The sequence below is a fragment of the Mesoplodon bidens genome (assembly GCF_964165515.1).
Source record: "Mesoplodon bidens genome assembly, chromosome: 2".
NCBI lineage: Eukaryota > Metazoa > Chordata > Mammalia > Artiodactyla > Ziphiidae > Mesoplodon > Mesoplodon bidens.
Window position 1 is genome coordinate 172,244,299 of NC_138177.1, and position 17,582 is coordinate 172,261,880.

Consider the following 17,582-nt stretch of genomic DNA (forward strand, 5'->3'; position numbering starts at 1 on the left):
AAGCTGGCATTATTTTCTATTTGTGAAGTATTTCTATTCTTGATACCACACATCAGCAGCTGCTGCTTTACTCCTCTGACATGCATAAGAAATTGTAGAATGAAAAATGAGCTAATTTAATTGAGAAGAATAATTGTATAATCTAGATCAAAAGTTATACATGAGGACTTCCCTGGTGGCACAGTGGTTAAGAATCCGCCTGCCAATGCAAGGGACACGGGTTCGAGCCCTGGTCTGGGAAGATCCCACATGCCGCGGAGCAGCTAAGCCCGTGCATCACAACTACTGAGCCCGCACGCCACAACTACTGAAGCCCACGCGCCTAGTGCCCATGCTCTGCAGCAAGAGAAGCCACCGCAATGAGAAGCCCACGCACCACAAAGAAGGGTAGCCCCCACTCGCTGCAACTAGAGAAAGCCTGTGCGCAGCAACGAAGACCCAACGCAGCCAAAAAAAAAAAAAAAAAGTTATACGTGATAAGAAAATGGACTTCCTACATTATACAAGATAAATCATCATCTTTCACAACTAAAGATCTCTCATGCTGCAACTAAAGATCCCGCATGCTGCAGTGAAGATCCACGTGCTGCAATAAGACCCAGTGCAGCCAAATAAATATTTTTTCAAAAAAGATAAATCATCATCTTCTGACACAATCTTCTACTTTAAAAATCAGCAGTTATTTTGAGATGCTCATGCCACTTGTCTTAGTCTGTTTGGGCTGCTATAACAAAATAACATAGACTGGGTGGCTTAAAAAACATTTATTTCTTACAGTTTTGGAGGCTGGAAGGTCCAAGATGAAGGTGCCAGCATATTCAGAGTCTGTGAGCACCTCTTCCTGGTTGGACAGCCTTTTTGCTGTGTTCTCACATGGCTAAGGAAGAGATCTCTAGTCTCTTCCCTGTCTTCTGAGGACACTAATTCCATCACGGGGGTGCCACTCTCACACCTGATCTAAACCTAGTCACCTCCCCAAGGCCCCACCTCCCAACACCATCACTTTAGGGTTAGGGTTTCAACATACGAATTTGTGGGGGATACAGACATTTAGTCTGTAACACCAGTTCAGGTTTGTGTTTTCTGCTTTTCATGTGGCTGGTGGTGGTGTTACATTCCCCATGGTAGATGGTAAATGTTAATGGATATACTACAAACAAATTATATGTTTATTATCAGCTTTCTTGAGAAATGGAAATCTAGTATTTAATATTGATTAGCTAAGCATCTGGCCTTTCCAAACTGACAACTGCTTTGACTCTGATCCTTTGGCTAACCCTGTTAGAATAATAGCTATTCTGTGCTGATGCACAAAGCCTGAGAAAAAAGCTTAGGTTTATGCCGAGGTTGAGGGAAAAAAGGATTCTCCCTAGAGGTTCCCCTCATGTAAAATTATGTTGCTATGGCTTGTTAAAGGGATTGGTACTATGGCCTGAGACTGAACTTGATATGAGAGCTTTTGAGTATTTTGTCTCTTGTACAGTGGTGATTCCCTTACTGAACTGCCTTGTTGATTAGTGCATTTAGAATTATTTCTGCAAGGTGCAAATGCTTTGACGTGCTGGTTAGAAGCATTCATGATCCCTAGGAATCGCCTCCATAAATTCAGCAGAAAGCGTTAAGGGGGACTGCCTATATTCCAAAGTCTTTACAAGTCAGAGAATTGTAACAATACAACATACAGGAGAGAAAAAAGTACCCTCCTCATTCAAGGATTGCTACAATGCTATCTCTCAGTTTAATAGCCTTATCTCTGAAAAGCGACAGTTGTGCTTGGCAAATCATTGTGGACAAATAGGGTTTAAGTAAAAAGTGGCCACTCCTGCTCCATCAGCAGTGAACATTGGTGAATGAATTGTTGCCACTACTGGCACTTGGTATGTGACCTTGGATTTTGCTGAAGTCTTCTTCTTTCACCTGGCAGGGTATGCAGTACGCATTCTCTTCCTTTCACTGGGTTATTTAAAATTCACCTGTATTATTTCATTAACTGGGCAAAAAACACTTGTACAATAATATATGCTAATAGATGTCCAAACATTGCATTACAATAATGAAATTAAGCAGTATATTCCGATAGTGGCCCTTTCATTGCATGCTATCCAAACACAGCTGGATAAAAATGAACAGATCTCAAACAAGGACAAATCCAAGCCATATCCTTTAAGTAATCTTTATGTGGGGCTATTTAAGTAGCTTCCAAAGGCATTTCACAGCTTGTATAAGACAAATTATTACCTCATGGCCCCCAAACATGAAGGATAAAGCCTAACATTGCGATACCTGAGGACAGCACATTCTAACCTGGAAATTCTATTAAATCTTCTGTATCAAGGTATCAGATAAACATCTGAATGTGAAAGGAGCCTCCTAAAGTAAAAAAGCTTTGAAAGTGTTCTAGATGGCAGCAAATTAAGCTCTTCTTTTTATCCCATTCAAACCCCAAAGAATTATAGGTATCTATAATAATCACATCACTGCTTAGAGGCTTTGGCATTTAGACACTGCTGGTATTGTCCCCTGAACTTTGAACTTGATCCTTCTGCTGCACAGTGCACACCCTTTGAGCAAATCTATTACTAGACGCTAATAAAGAAATTATCTTATTTAAAAGGAAGTTCTGGGGACTTCCCTGGTGGCGCAGTGGTTAAGAATCCACCTGCCAATGCAGGGGACATGGGTTCAACCCCTGGTCTGGGAAGATCCCACATGCTGCAGAGCAACTAAGCCCGTGTGCCACAGCTACTGAGCCTACGCTCTAGAGCCCATGAGCCTCACTACAGAGCCCACGTGACACAACTACTGAAGCTGGCATGCCTAGAGCCTGTGCTCCACAACAAAGAGAAGCCACGGAAATGAGAAGCCCGTGCATCACAATGTAGAGTAGCCCCTGCTCACAGCAACTACAGAAAGCCCACAGGCAGCAACAAAGACCCAACACAGCCAAAAATAAATAAATAAATCTATTTTTTTTTAAAAAAAGGAAGCTCTACCTGCTGTATAAAATAAATAAATAAAAGGAAGCTCTAATTCTCCAATTCAACATTCTCATCCTTAATAAGTTCTTTCTGAATCAAAACCATGTAAGTTGGGTCATGTCCAGAAAAGAATTATTGTGAGGTATTAGAAGATCCAGTCAAGGACAAAGCCTGGTCCTTAGGTATTTTCATGAATAAGCAGTTGTCCACCCTATAGAGACAGAGAATATATCAACTTCTGCTTTACCCAGATGAATGGTGCTATGGATCCTTAGGTACAAAACTTGTCCAGTGATAAGAAAGAATGATTCAGAACAGTGGAGTAATGTAGCCACCAACCATGATGGTAAACTAATTGGTTTTAAAGGTATTTTAATTTTACCTATTCTCATGGGGAATGTATCTCATTGTGGTTTTAATTTGTATTTAGGAATAATATAAATCTTTAACAACCAGGTTTATTGAGGTATAACTTACATACAATAAAATTCACCAATTTTAAATGTGTAGTTGGTCCGTTATGCTACTTTGTAGTCAGTTACATCCCTCAAACTCTGCTCCTAGAAAGCACTACTGTGCTTTCTGTTGGTATTAATTTGCCTTTTCTAGAATTTTATAAAAGTGGAATCATGTAATACATAGTCTTTTGTGTCTGGATTCTTTCACTTAGCATGATTTATTTTTTTCCCTGCCACGTGGCATGTGGGATCTTAGTTCCCAGATCAGGGATCAAACCTGTGCCCCCTGCAGTGGAAGTGTGGAGTCCTAACCACTGGACCACCAGGGAAGTCCCATAGCATGATATTTCTGAGATTCATCCATGTTGTTGTGTATACCAGTAGTTCATTCCTTTTTATTGCTGATTATATCATATTCCATTGTATGGGTATACCACAAGTTAATTGGTTGTTTCCAGTTTGGGGCTCTTGTGAATGAGCTGACATAAACATTTCTGTGTAAGTATTTGAACATATGTTTTTATTTTTCTTTGGTACACATCTAGAAGTGGGAGTGCTAAATCATATGTAAAGTGTATTTGTAACTTTATTTTTTAACATGCCAAAATGACCTCTGCTTACAGGAAGATGAAACAGACATACTTTTCCTTATTCCTCCTACTAAGTACAAATGAAAACCCTGGACACCATGCATAACACAAACAAGAGAAGACTCTGAAAGGCAGAAAGAAGAACCCAGACTAGCCAGGGACCTCCGTACCCAAGGAATGACAGAGGTGAGTTTCCTGAGTTTTCTTTTTCCTTATATATCCCAAACTCAGAGCTGACAAAGCCAACAACCTGGAAATGCTGACTGACACAGACAGAAAAAGCCCCAACAAAAGCCTGCCTTCTCTAGCCAAAGAACTAGGAAAGGGGCATCCTGGCAAGACAGAAAAGTGTACTCCAGCCAAACATCGTAGAATAAAAACTGTGGCCTCCCTTACTATCACCCATGCCAGCAAACACTGAGAAAAGAAGGAAGTGGTGCAACAATTTTTCAAGTGCTGAAAGAAAAGAATCATCAACCCAGAATCCTATACCCAGCAAATACGTCCTTCTGGAATGAAGGGGGAATCAAGACATTCTCAGATGAAGAAAAACTACAACTTTGTTGTCAGCAGATCCACCCTAAGTGAATAGCTAAAGGAAGTTCTCTAAACAAACAAACAAATAGAAGATGATGAAAGAAGGAATCTTGGAGCATCAGGAAGGAAGAAAACACATGGTACCAAAATACGCGTAAATACAATAGGTTTTCCTTCTCTTAAGTTTTCTAAATTACATTTGATGGTTGAAGCAAAAATTATAACACTGATGTGGTTCTAAATGCATGTAGAAGAAATATTTAAGACTATTATAAACAGAGGAGAGTGAAGGAATGGAAAGGGAGTTAAGGTTTCTACACTTAAACTTGTAAAATGATGCCACCAGTTGATAGTTACTCTAGAGCAATCTTAAAGAGCAATACAGGTACTTCGCTGGTGGCACAGTGGTTAAGAATCCGCCTGCCAATGCAGGGGACATGGGTTTGATCCCTGGTCCGGGAAGATCCCACATGCCACGAAGCAACTAAGCCCGTGCACCACAACTACTGGACCCGAGTTCCACAACTACGGAGCCCATGTGCCTAGAGCCTGTGAGCCACAACTACTGAAGCCCACATGCCTAGAGCCCATGCTCTGCAACAGGAGAAGCCACCACAATGAGGAGCCTGTGCACCACAACGAAGAGTAGCCCCTGCTCACCGCAACTAGAGAAAGCCCATGCGCAGCAACCAAGACCCAATGCAGCCAAAAATAAATAAATTAATTAATTAATTTTTTTAAAAAAGCTATACAAAGAGAAATACTCAAAGACACTGTAATTAAATCAAAATATAATTCTTTAAAAAAATGTTCAGTTAACCTACAGGAAAGCATAAAAAAAAAAAAAGAAACAAACAAAAAACTGAGACTAAGGAATTCCCTGGTGGTCCAGTGGTTAAGACTGGACCACGCTTCCACTGCAGGGTGCCTGGTTTCGATCCTGGTCGGGGAACTAAAGCCACATGGTGTGGGGGGAAAAAAAATAAAGAGAATAAAACAAAACCAAAAATAAAATGGCAGAGTTAAGCCCTAACTTGTAAAAAATTACATTAATGATAAATGTCCTAAATATATCATTTCAAAGACAGAGCTTAGTAGAGTGGATTTTAAAAAATGACTTTACTACATGCTTTCTACAGAAACTCACTTAAAATATAATGATATAGGCAGGTTGAAAGTAAAAGGACGGCGAAAGTTATATCATGCAAACATTAATCAAAAGCAAGCCAACATGACTATATTATAGGTATCTAAGAAAGTAGGCTTCAGAACAAAGAAAACTATCAGAGACAGAGAGGGGCATTATATAACGATGAAAAGAGTCAACCCATCAGGGGCTTCCCTGGTGGCGCAGTGGTTGAGAGTCCGCCTGCCGATGCAGGGGACACAGGTTCGAGCCCCGGTCCGGGAAGATCCCACATGCCGCGGAGTGGCTGGGCCTGTGAGCCAAGGCCACTGAGCCTGCGCGTCCGGAGCCTGTGCTCCGCAACGGGAGAGGCCACAACAGTGAGAGGCCTGCGTACCGCCAAAAAAAAAAAAAAAAAAAAGAGTCAACCCATCAAGGAATAGCAATCCTATATGTTTAAACACCAAAGAGAGCTGCCAAAATATGTGAAGAAAAAATTGATAGACATGAAAATAGAAAGAGATAAACCCCTGGTGGTCCAGCGGGTAAGACTCTGCGCTCCCATTGCATGGGGCCCGGGTTCAATCCCTGGTCAGGGAACTAGATCCCGCATGCCGCAACTAAAAAAAAGATCCCACGAGCCACGACTAAAGATCCCATGTGCCACAACTAAGACCTGGTGGAGCCAAAATAAATAAATAAATAAATTTTAAAAATTTGTAATTGGAGAATTCAACACCCGTCTCCTAACAACAGGTAGAACAACTACCAGAAAATCAGCAAGGATATAGAAGAACTCAAGAGTCATCAACCAGCTGATCTAATCAACATTTATAGGACACTCCACCTAACAAAAATAGTATCTTGCAAGATGTTGCTACTGAGGGAAACTGGGAAAAGGGAACAAGGTATCTCTTTGTATTATTGGTTACAATGGCATATGAATCTAAAATTTTATCAAAAATTAAAAAGTTTAATTAAAAAAAGGAATACCTGTACTTTTCTTCTCATTTAAAAGTACAGTTGGCCCTGAGCAACGTGGAGGTTAGGAGTGCTGACCCTCCTCACAGTCGAAAATCTGCATATAACTTATAATCAGCCCTCTGCATATGAGGTTCCTCTGTATCCATGGTTCCCTCTTCTGCACCAGAGATTCTACATCCTCAGATTCAACAAACCTTGGATTGTGCAGTATTGTAATATTTACTATTGAAAAAAATCTACGTATAAGTGGACCTGCGCAGTTCAAAGCTATGTTGTTCAAGGGCCAACTGTAGTCAGAAGGTTATACATATTAACCTTATACTCGAGATCTGTATTTAGGATGTACACAACATAATCTGAGACTTAAAAATTCTATCTTGATTGATTCAGGCAAAGGTCATCAAGAGATGAAACCATAAGATGAAAGATCCATGGGAACTTTACAGTGAGGGGAACAGGTTGACACCACATGAACCCACTGCTTGCTCTCAGCATTATTAGGAGTGGTTCAACAATGCTGTTTGTGTCTCTCTGATGTGATGCACCAGGAAGTACACAGTACCACTGATGCAGCATTCTTACCAAAAAAAAAAAAAAAGGTGAGCTAGAATATAATCTAGCCGTTAGCACTACCTTCCATTTGACAAAAAATATGAGAACAAGTTAAATGAAACTATGACTATGCAGGAAGAATGTGGGACATGCTATAGCACAACTAATAGGTCTCTTCCATAAGCAAATGCATAAAAAGGGGTGAGACTGCTGAAGTCTAAAGTACACTTTTGAAATACAACAACCAAATGTAATGTGTAAACCATGTTTGATCCTAATTCAAGCCAACTGAAACTTTTTTTAAAAACAGGGATATTTGGGGCTTCCCTGGTGGCGCAGTGGTTGAGAGGCCGCCTGCCAATGCAGGGGACACGGGTTCGTGCCCCGGTCTGGGAAGATCCCACATGCCGCGGAGCGGCTGGGCCCGTGAGCCATGGCCGCTGAGCCTGCGCGTCCGGAGCCTGTGCTCCGCAACGGGAGAGGCCACAACAGTGAGAGGCCCGCGTACCGCAAAAAAAAAAAAAAAAAAACAAAAACAGGGATATTTGAATATGGATGTGGTATTAAGTGACACAAAGGAATTGTTCTTTTTTTTAGTGTGACAATGGCACTGTAGTTATGTAAGAAATTGCCTGTTATAATGCATGCACACTGAAATATGTTGGCATAACTAGTATCTCCAGCACAACATTGAATAAAAGGGGTAAGAGCAGATATCGACTGGTTACCAATCTTAGGGGGAACGTTTTTTCACTATTAAATATAATGTCAGCTGTATGTTTTTTGTATATGCCCTTTATCAGTTTGAGGAAATTCCCTTCTTAGTTTTTTTCTTTTTTCCCCCCCCCTCCTTCTTCATGAATAGGTATTGAATTTTGTTAAATGCTTTTTTTGCATCAATTGCAATGATGATATGGGTTTTATTTTTTGGTCAGTATAGTAAACTATACTGATTGGTTTTCAAATATAAAGCCCACTGTACTCCTGGGATGAAATTCACTGATAAGTGATGTATTATCCTTTTTATACATCACTGTATTCGCTTGGTCAAAGGTTTTTATATGTAGGTTCATGAAGATTAACGGGGTGTAGTTTTTGCTGAGTCATACAGTAACTGTATATTTAACTTTATAAAAACTCAGTTATCTGTTTAAAAGTTATCTGTATTATCTGTCTCAGATAATTGTTTCAGGTGGAAAGTATTCTTTGAGTTTCCATTTTGAATGTGTTTGGACTAAACAAACAATAAACTACTGATGTCTGCAGTTAAAAAGTAATAATAATACTTTCCACCTGAAACTCAGTTATCTGAGAAAAAGTCTTTTATATTCATCCTCGCGTTTACCATTTCCAGCACTCTTCACTTTTTGTGTGTGTAAATCCAACTTTTCTTCCGTCTAAAGAATTTTTTTAAATATCTGCTATAGTGAAAGCTGGCTACTATGAATTCTCCCCAACCTTTGTCTGAACGAAGTCTTTGCTTTCCTTTTTGAAAGGTGTCTTCGCTTGGGTATAGGATTCGAGGCTGACAGTTCTTTTCTTTCAATACTTTATACTGACGCGGGCTGGAGCCTTTGGCAAGTCCCGACGAGAGAAACACAGAGCCGACCTCTGGGGCCTGCAAGGTGGCGGGACACCCCTGAGGGCACCACCCCTGGGCCAAGACCTCATTTTAGGACCTTTAGCCCTTAGGAAAGCCCCCTCTGGAAGAACACGTGGACCCCAACACAGCTCAGGAGCGAAGCCGAGGGAGGTAGGGAGCCGCGGGCGTGGGGGGCGGAGTCGCCGCGCAGCCTTTCGCCGTACTTCCCTTGCCCCGCCCCTCCTCGCGCTCCGCCCCCAACGCTGGTGGGCGGGGCCCGACGCCCTCCTCAAAGCGGTGGCCCACTTCGCGCGGGGGCTAGTGCTACGGTCGGCTGCGCTCCACCGGGCTATCGCAGGTCCCCCGCCGCCGCAGTGTCCCGGTTGCTGTCGCCCCCGCCGGCAGCCTCTGGCCCCCGGGCCGGCCAGGCACCGTGCTGGGCGCCATGGAGATGGGGCGGCCGTGCGCCTCTTCCGGGAGCACGGCCACACCGAGATAGACACGGCCCTAGCGTAAGTCCGAAAGCATCCTGGGCGGCCTGGGGCTCGGGCTGGGCGGTGGCGACTGCAGAGGTAACTCTTGGCATCCGGACTCCGTCCCCCTTACCTCCCCCGAGCCATGCACCGGCCGAGGTCAGGACCGACAGCTTCGCCCTCCTGCCGGGGCGCCGACCTCCACTGGCCACCCCGCAGCTCTGTGAACACCCCGCTCCTCAGGCCCCGTGCACATCTAGCCCCGGACAGCCGGACAGTGGTTTGTCTTGACTCTTTTCCTCTCCTTTTCCCTCCCCTCAGCAACGTCCCAACCCTGGTCTAGCCTGGAACGACTTGGCTAGCCCCTCTCGGGGGGACTGAAAACGGAGTCTGGCGCTGTGCAGCCCCTGCCTCCTTCCCCTTCCCCGCAGGTGCCCGGTGCGGTCCTGATCTGCAGGAATCCTGCCCTTATTGCCCTGGCATTTCCTGGCATAGTCCCAGATCAGGCTTCGGAACCGGCGGGGATCGGCTTCCTCGTTGCTCTGGGCTGTAGACTGCTCCGTGGAGCTCGGGGTGCGCCGTTCAGTTGGCAGTGCCTCCCGCTTCACCAGGGTGGCCGCGCCTGGGAGCCGCAGGAGCTATAGGCAGTAGCTGGGATGGGAGAGTGGGGGTGGTATGGTGTCTAACTGCCCTCTCTGTGCCAGCCTCCGTCCAAGGCCATAGAAGGGAAATTGACACTAACCCACTCCAGGGAACTCAGAGTCTAGAGATGGCTGGGGAGCCCAGAAGAGGGACCACTTCTTGGGAGGGGACACTGAAGAACACTCGGAAAACGGAACGTCAGACCTTGAAGAACTGCTAGTTTTCCAGGGGGAGTAAGAGGAGAAAGGGCATTCCCGGCTGCGCGGGTGGGCAGTGAGTGTGCAAAGGCAATGAGATTTGGCAGTGCTGAGGGTGTTGGAATAGGCAGACGTAGCTAAGTGGAGGGTTTGTGTATGGGCGTAGGGGGACATCTGTCATCAGTCTGATGCCATCTGAAGTGTTTATAACGTTCCTCACAGGGACATAGTGAGGGCTCAGCAATGTTAGCTGTTACTGTTAGTAGTAGTAGTAGTAGTAGTAGTAGTAGTAGTAGTAGTATCATTAGCACCATGTACCATCTTTTACTTTGAGACTCCTCGGAGTGAAATGATTCACAGCACAGACCTGAAACAAAACGAGAATATGCATGCATCTCATATGCTATCTAGATCACCTGACTGCCTCTCTCTGACAACTCTGGTCTTCTTTCTTTTTTATTTTTTAAATTTAAATTTTCATTGAAGTCTAGTTGATTTACAATGTTGTGTTAGTTTCAGGTGTACAGCAAAGTGATTTAGTTATACATATACATATATATGTATAACTAAATATGTATATACATATTCTTTTTCAGATTCCTTTCCATTATAGGTTATTACAAGATATTGAGTATAGTTCCCTGTGCTATACAGTAGGTCCTTACTGGTTATCTATTTTATATATATTAGTGTGTATATGTTAATCTGAAACTCCTAATTTATCCCAACCCCTTCCCCCTTTTGTAACCATAAGTTTGTTTTCAGTCTGTGAGTCTATTTCTGTTTTGTAAATAAGTTCATTTGTATCATTTCTTTTAGATTCCACATATAAGTGGTATCATATTTGTCTTTGTCTGACTTACTTTGCTTAGTATGATAATCTCTGGGTCCATCCATGTTGCTGTAAATGGCATTATTTCATTCTTTTTTATGGCTGAGTAATATTCCATTGCATATATGTACCACATCTTTACCCATTCATCTGTTGATGGACACTTACGTTGGTCTTATTTCTGATTGCTTTTTCTTCTCCAGCTCCTCCTTCTCTTCCCTCCTTCAGGCTGGAACTAGCTGGGCCAAAGTTCTTAAATCTCAGATCTGAAGTTAACATCAAGAAGGGGTGGGGGCTGAGGGGGATGAGATGGTGGAAGGGAAAATTCGAGTGAGTAGCCCTCCAGCCCTCCAGCCTGCTCTCTCCCATCTCAAGGGGTCTGGCCTGCTGAGGCGACTTTCCAAGTGTGAGCAGTGCAGAGGGCCTTCCCCTCACCTATCACTCCAGCCCCCTGGGATTCTTTTTTTTTTTGTGTGGTACACGGGCCTCTCACTGTTGTGGCCTCTCCCGTAGCGGAGCACAGGCTCTGGACGCGCGGGCTCAGCGGCCATGGCTTACGGGCCCAGCCGCCCCGCGGTATGTGGGATCTTCCCGGACCGGGGCACAAACCCGTGTCCCCTGCATCGGCAGGCGGACTCTCAACCACTGCGCCACCAGGGAAGCCCGATTCTTTTTTTTTTTAATATAAATTTATTTATTTTATTTATTTATTTTTGGCTGCATTGGGTCTTCGTTGCTGCGTGCGGGCTTTCTCTAGTTGCAGCGAGCGGGGGCTACTCTTCGTTGCGGTGCGCGGGCTTCTCATTGCAGTGGCTTCTCTTGTTGCGGAGCTCGGGCTCTAGGCGCGCAGGCTTCAGTAGTTGTGGCACGTGGGTTCAGTAGTTATGGCACGTGGGCTCAGCAGTTGTGGCTCACGGGCTCTAGAACACAGACTCAGTAGTTGTGGCACACGGGCTTAGTTGCTCCACAGCATGTGGGATCTTCCCGGACCGGGGCTTGAACCCGTGTCCCTTGCATTGGCAGGTGGCTTCTTAACCACTGCGCCACCAGGGAAGTCCCCACTTGGGATTCTTAATGGGGGTGGGAGAAAAGTATTTGATTAACTCACTCCTGACACACAGGCAGCACAGCACCAGCCTTTTCTCAATGGGTTATTTCTCTGATGCAAATATCTTGCCTTTCCTTCCCTGGGGCCCCAGTTGAGGCCTCTTGCTCTCTTTCCTGAATTCCTGCTGCAGTCTCCTTGCCATTTGCCCTGTTTCCAGACAGACCTGTCCCTGAGGTTTTTGTCTGTGCTTCATTCAGAGTCATCTTTCAAAACTGCAAAGCTGACAGCTTGGCTCGCTGGCTGAAAAGTGTTCAGAGTCTCCCCGTGGCCCCCTGAAGTCAGATTCTAAGGGGTGCACTCAGGGCCCTTTGTATCCATCTGGTTTGTGGCCCCTTCTCTTGCCTTGTGTCCCCCGTGGACCTCGTGTTCTAGATCCTGGGGTCGCAGGCATGGCTCCTCACACGCCACATTCTTGCCTCTGGGCGGCCTCTGACTGGCCCTGGAGATTCGGATTCTAAGAAAGCCGTCCCTGAACTCCCAGGGCTCCCCTCCCACCTTGTGCTTATCCTGGCCTCACTTACTCTATAGTGGCCTCTTAGACTGTGCGTCCTTGAGGGCAGGGATCCAGTGCTGGCCTTCCTCATCCAGCCCTTAGCGCCAGGCGTGGCACACCCAGCTGTCTGGTAAATAGTCATCGTAATAACATTAGCAGCTCATAATGAGCAAATCTATCAAAATTCTGATCAGTCCTTGGGGCCTCCCGACAAGATATCACTCTCAATTTACAGTTGAGGGGATTGAGGCTCAGAGAGGTTAAATAACTTGGTTAGGGTTACAGAGCTCGAATTGGCAGAGCTGGGGGGTGAACCCAGGTCTGTCTCTCGACCATTACACTAGATCCTCTCCAGCGTTTGGTAAAGTGACTTGGACTTCCATTTCTCTGCTCCCAAAGTGAAAATCACCACCAAGGCCAATCCAGTGCGTGAAAAGTCTCTGAAGCCTGACAGCCTCCGTCCCAGCTGGAGACGTCACGGAAGCGGCTGCAGTGCCCCCGAGTGGACCTCTTTTACCTGCACCTGCCGGACCACGGCACCCACAGGGAAGAGACGCTGCGCGCCTGCCACCAGCTGCACCAGGAGGTGAGGGCGGCCCCCCAGCTCCTCTCCTTGGCCTGTCATTGCCTAGGAGAGCGGAGGCTCCAGGGCTGCCCCAGAGCAGAGCTGGGGACAGACCCCACTCTCAGGGTCCCCAGCCAGTCTCTCCTTCCTGGTGTTCTGGGCTGCAGTGGGTTCTGACCTTGGCCTCTCCCCCGCAGGGCAAGTTTGTGGAGCTTGGCCTCTCCAACTACGCCGCCTGGGAAGTGGCCGAGATCTGTACCCTGTGCAAGAGCAACAGCTGGATCCTGCCCACCGTGTACCAGGTGAGGCCAGGGCTGCAGAGGCCTCTGTCTCCTGGGGGCCTGCGGATCCAGGGCCCTCTTGGCCCCTCCCACTCCCCCCCAATCTCCCCACCACCACCCCGTGCCCTCTCCATAGCAGCCATTCCCCTGCTCTACAGGATGATGGCTCCCAGGTACCCTCAGCCTGGGAAACAGGCGCCTGCTCTCTGGCTCTGGCTCCCCTTCCTGCCTGCTTCTCGCTCTGCAGTCAGCCTGGAACACTCCTCCCCGCTCTCCCTGGAAGGAGTGCCCAGGTCTCAGTTAGATGCCTCTTCCTCTGGAAGCTTTTCCTGACAGCCCAGAGGAGGCTGAGATCTCAGGTCCTCCTTTTCTCCTCCTCATTCATTCAGCAAGTGTTTGTGCACCTACTCGCTGCCAGGCACTGGTCACAGAACTTACTAGTGTATTATGATTGTCTCTTTTGTTGAGGATGTTTGTTAACACTCTACCTCACTATTAAATCTCTGAGCGCAGCAGCTTTGTCCTTTGGCTTGTGGATAGAAATCCAATACCCAGGCCATAGGTGGTGCTCAGAAATGTTGGCTGAAGGAATGAATTTTCCTTGGGCTTGAGCCCTCTCCACCAGCGCCACTAAGTATCTTCCTGATTGTTAAGGTCTGAACTGGGGTTCTCCACAGGAAAATTTGGGGTCCCATGTGCCCTCTCCAGCTGGCCCTTCTGCCCACAGGGCATGTATGACGCCACCACCCAGCAAGTGGAGACGGAGCTCTTCCCCTGCATCAGGACTGACGTTCTACGCCTACAACCCTTTGGCTGGTATGGGGTATGGGCTGCTGTGGGGACCGGCTCGCCCCGGGGTGGAAGGGTCTTCCTGGCCATGTTTCCGCCTGTTCCTGACCCTGGGGATGCCTGGTCCCAGACCTGGGAAGCAGGGAGAGGTTTGACAGGAGGCTGGGCTGGGTCCCCCACCATCACCCCCACTTCCGGTCCAGAGCAGCCTCTGGGAGCTGTGCCAGGGGATCTGATTACAGCCTTCCCGCAGGGGGCCTGCTGCCAGGCAAGTACAAGTATGAGGACAAGGACAGGGAACAACCTGTGGGCCGTTTCCTTGGGACCAATTGGGCAGAGATCTACAGGAATCGGTGAGCTGGGGATGGGCTGCATCAGGGTGGGAGGTGGCATGGGTCCCCTTAGTCTGCAATGGGGAGTCCCTGGGGCTGCTTTCTTGGGGGCCAGGACCTCCCCCTGTGCTCAGACCTTTGTCCCTGGATTCCCACCAGCTTTACTGAGAAACTTACCCCTAAAATTTTGCCAGTGTCCCTGGAGAGTGATTGGGGGCCTGGATTGGGAATGTGTAGAGCTGTGGACCTTCCACCAGGTCTGTGAGACTATGTCCTTTCCCTGGGAAGAGCCTACCCCCTGCCCACAGCGGGAGAAGAAAGCTTGGATTGGCACTTGGGATTCCTGGGGCTTCATGCTGACCTGTAACCTGGGGCAACTGAGTCTAAGTTTTGTAAACTCTTGGCAATAACACTGTCATCAATGTCTAAAGTTATGGTTGAACATCTGTTGGGACTAGCCTTCTTCCTTTCCTTTTTTTCACTTTTGCAAGTTTGAAAAAGTTATCAAAGTAATACATGCCCACAGCTAGAAGCAAGCCCTTTCCAAGTCACACGCCTCCAAGGTGATGCTTTTTAACTCCTACAGCTTTCCTTGCCTCTGGCATTTACTGTGAGATCTCTGATGCACACACTTTACTGCTATTCCTTAATTTATCAAATTTAGACATTATCTGTGGACTGCTGGAAAGTTCCTAATCTTTCAAGATTTATAGAAGCTGAGTCTCCAAGGCTCCAATGCTAGTTTTGTTGAAATGGCCCAGGACTTTTAAAAATTTATTTATTTATTTATTTTTGACTGCGTTGGGTCTTCGTTGCTGCACGTGGGCTTTCTCTAGTTGCAGTGAGCGGGGGCTACTCTTTGTTGCGGTGCACAGGCGTCTCATTGTAGTGGCTTCTCTTGTTGCGGAGCACGGGCTCTAGGTGCACAGGCTCAGTAGTTGTGGCACATGGGCTTAGTTGTTCCATGGCATGAGGGATATTCCTGGACCAGGGATCGAACCTGTGTCCCCTGCATTGGCAGGCAGATTCTTAACCACTGCACCACCAGGGAAGTCCCCTGCCAGGGTTTCTGATTGTCTGGCCAGGTTTAGGAGCCATTGCCCTAAGCAGTGTCTCTCAAGGAGCTTGTCACACCACCAGCGCCTAGGCCTCACCCCTGGAGGATCTTGGTTGATAGTTTTCACCTTCTCTTCTCTACTTAGTTGACGGAGCACTGCAGGTCCATTATCTCCTTTACATTTTGCACTCACCGTGTGGGGCTGGCTCGGGGTGTTTCCTCACTGAGCAGATAAGTGAAGGCAGGTGACTGAGCCAAGGCCAGAGCTAGGACTGGAGCCAGGACTTGTCCTGTCTGTGACCCGGGGCACAAAGGTGTGGTGCTGTAGACACTCCTGGGTCCTGATTTGGGGAGTTGTATTGTTCGCATCTGGTGAGCATGTTCGATGCAAGGATCCTTGCCCACTGCATCCCCACTGCTCCTACCACTGGGCTGAAATAACTCCTGTGAGGGGCCCAGAAATCCACATGCATTCTGCTGCTCAGGGAAACAAAACCTCCATTTGAGATGTTGGTCCCTCAGTGCCTCAAGGACCAGTGACCTGCAGGAATCCCAGTGTCCTGACCCGTGCCACCCTCTCCACTCACCCAGCTTCTGGAAGCACTACTTCGAGGCTGTTGCCTTGGTGGGGAAGGCCCTGCAGGCTGCGTGTGGCACCAGCGCCCCCAGCATGACCTCGGCCGCCCTCTGGTGGAGGTACCACCACTCCCAGCTCCAGGTAGGAAGGAGGAAGTGGAAGAGAGAGGGCTGTGTGGTTATTTCATGATTTCTGGATTACTCCTTTTCCTTTTCTGAAATTGTCTCCACGGCCCAGGTCTTTTGGGTGGTATTCCTGTTCTTAGAGAAGTTTAAGTGTCACATTACAAACACTACTGGCCCTAGTAAGTATAATTATCCCAACTTTACGTATGAGTAAACTGGCTCAGAGGCCACTTCACCTAACTGTGGCTACATGAGATAGGGCAGAAGCTATGTGTGACGCTGAAACCTACGTTTTTTCAGCATTAACATTTATCTGTCTCTGGCTGCCTGCTCTGCAGAGGCCAACTCCGTGTCCCTGGCAGGGCTGCCCTCTCCCTGCCATCCCGCTTTCCCAACTTCCTCCAACTTGGGCATCACATATTAATGGTGCCTCTTTCTTGAGCCCCTGTTAAGTGCTAGGCCTGAAGCAAAGTACTTTATGAAATTTTAGGGAATTCCCTGGTGGTCCAGTGGTTAGGACTCTGCGTTTCCACTGCAGGGGGCATGGATTCGATCCCTGGTTGGGGAACCGAGATCCTGCATGCTGCAAGCCACGGCCAAAAAAAACAAAAAAAAACACAAAACTGCCACAACCACCCTGGCAAGTAAAGGAAGCCTGAAGCTTAGGGAGGTCACATGACTAACCCAAGCCCACCCAGCTGCTGAGCAGCAGAGGGGAACTCAGGTCTCCCTGTGTGCGTCTAGGGAAGCAGGGCTGTAGAGCTGTTTGAAGGCAATGTACGTTCTGTGCGGAATAATACAGGGTATAGACTTCGGATTGCAGGTCTTGGCAGGGGCAGGGTGGGAGCGGGTGTGTGTGACTGGAGTCACTGTGGTGCGCTAGTGTGTTGACGTCTGGCCGTCTCCCCCTGCAGGGCGTTCAGGGGGACGCAGTCGTCCTGGGCATGTCCATCTTGGAGCAGCTAGAACAGAACTTGGTGGCCACTGAGGGAGAGCCCCTGGAGCCAGCCGTCACGCCTGGCACCTGTCTGCCCGTGAATGTCCCAGCTACTTCCGCTAGGCCTAGTCCTGACTTGGGGTGGCAGAGGACACACTCCATCTATCACCTCTTTTATTCTCTCAACCAGTCAGTTCTGACTTTAAGCTGCTTTATGTAGCTAGTTCTTTCCTCACAGTCCCAGCTCACAAACTGTTTGTCTCCTATGTTCTTGTTAATACTCCCAGTTGCCTTCATCGTGTAAAAAGGCCAGGGCTGCATCTACTCAGGCGTTTCCTGTCTGAGTAAAGAGGCACTAACCTGGCTG

At 47.2% G+C, this 17,582-nt stretch overlaps 1 pseudogene across 1 annotated transcript; it reads left to right on the forward strand.

Annotated features, from left to right (window-relative positions):
• The first annotated feature begins 6,195 nt into the window (after nucleotides 1-6,195).
• LOC308605533 (aflatoxin B1 aldehyde reductase member 4-like) lies at nucleotides 6,196-17,423 on the forward strand (annotated as a pseudogene). The gene is made up of 8 exons (XR_014017868.1): nucleotides 6,196-6,234; nucleotides 8,918-9,379; nucleotides 12,952-13,138; nucleotides 13,315-13,419; nucleotides 14,126-14,214; nucleotides 14,441-14,540; nucleotides 16,168-16,294; nucleotides 17,193-17,423. The product of XR_014017868.1 is annotated as an aflatoxin B1 aldehyde reductase member 4-like (transcript).
• The last annotated feature ends 159 nt before the right edge of the window (nucleotides 17,424-17,582 follow it).